We start from the raw sequence: 1,182 nt of genomic DNA on the forward strand, positions 1-1,182 counted from the left end.
CCAACTCGTTCATTTGTTCATTATTCATTCAACAATTGTTTCTCGAGCACTTACAATATGGGTTGGTACACAGCCAGAATCAAGCATGAGCATCCTTTTCTCTAGTGCTCGCATTCTGGCCAACCTAGGTTCTAAGCCCAGCTCCACCATTTATGTGCTGTGTGTCTCAGGCAAGTCACTTGGTCTATCTAAGCTTCAGTTCCCTCATCTATAAGATAGGCATAGTAAGTCTATGGCCATGCCACCCTGAACACGCCCAATCCCGTCTGATCTCGGAAGCTAAGCAGGGTCGAGCCTGGTTAGTACTTGGATGGGAGACCACCTAGGAAGACCAGGTGCTGTAGGCATAAAAAAACAAAAAATAAAACAAAAAAAAAAAAAAAAGAAGGGATTGTAAACTGATAAGGTCCTTGCAATCTGTGAGGTCAAAGGTTACCTCGCCTAAAAAAATAAAATAAAATAAAATAAAATAAAAATAAAAATAAAATAGGCATATAACAATAGAGCATCGTTGTAATAAGACCAGAGACACATCCCTACAGCACTGAGCCTACACATTGGTACCCGTTAATAATTGTCGACATGTGTTACTGTTTCTGGGGTCTCTCAGGCAAGGCCCCTCTTGACAGGGAGGGCAAAGGTTGGCCAGACCCCAGGGGTGGGCTGCTGCTGGGGCCTCTTCCAGTGGCCACTGGACACTCTCCTCTGCCTCCCGCAGGGCCCCCCTGGAGACATTGGCTTCAAAGGCATCCAGGGCCCTCGGGGGCCTCCTGGCTTGATGGTGAGTCCCCCGCTTCTCTGTCTCAGCAGGGACAATCACCCAGGTCCAAGGCCGGCCAGCCGTCGGCTGGGTACATGCATGTCCTCTTCCTCCTCCATCAGTCTTGAGCCCCTCTCTGCCCATCGTCTCCCCTCCCACATCCATACCTTTGCTTATGCATTTCCTGCCAGACGGGCTGCCATCCTTCCTCCCTTTCGCCTGCTCCCCTCCCCCTACTCTTGCAGCCCACCCCAAGGAACATGGCACAGGCTCAGGAGGTGCCTGGCCTGGCCCCTGCTTCAAGACGTCTTCGTTGTGTTCCCTTGGGACATTCAGGCTGCCCTCTACCCTCCTGTCCCTGTGACTATTCCCCAGGCCCAGGAACAAGGACACATAAGCCTTTTTCTCTCCTTTAGGGAAAG

The 1,182-nt window shown here is 50.8% G+C and overlaps 1 non-coding gene across 1 annotated transcript; it reads left to right on the top strand.

Annotated features, from left to right (window-relative positions):
- The first annotated feature begins 228 nt into the window (after positions 1 to 228).
- On the top strand, positions 229 to 347 carry LOC111735406. Its single transcript, XR_002778769.1, has one exon. It is a non-coding gene; the product is annotated as a 5S ribosomal RNA (ribosomal RNA).
- The last annotated feature ends 835 nt before the right edge of the window (positions 348 to 1,182 follow it).

This window comes from Pteropus vampyrus, unplaced genomic scaffold, assembly GCF_000151845.1.
Source record: "Pteropus vampyrus isolate Shadow unplaced genomic scaffold, Pvam_2.0 Scaffold1000000374, whole genome shotgun sequence".
Classification (NCBI taxonomy): domain Eukaryota; kingdom Metazoa; phylum Chordata; class Mammalia; order Chiroptera; family Pteropodidae; genus Pteropus; species Pteropus vampyrus.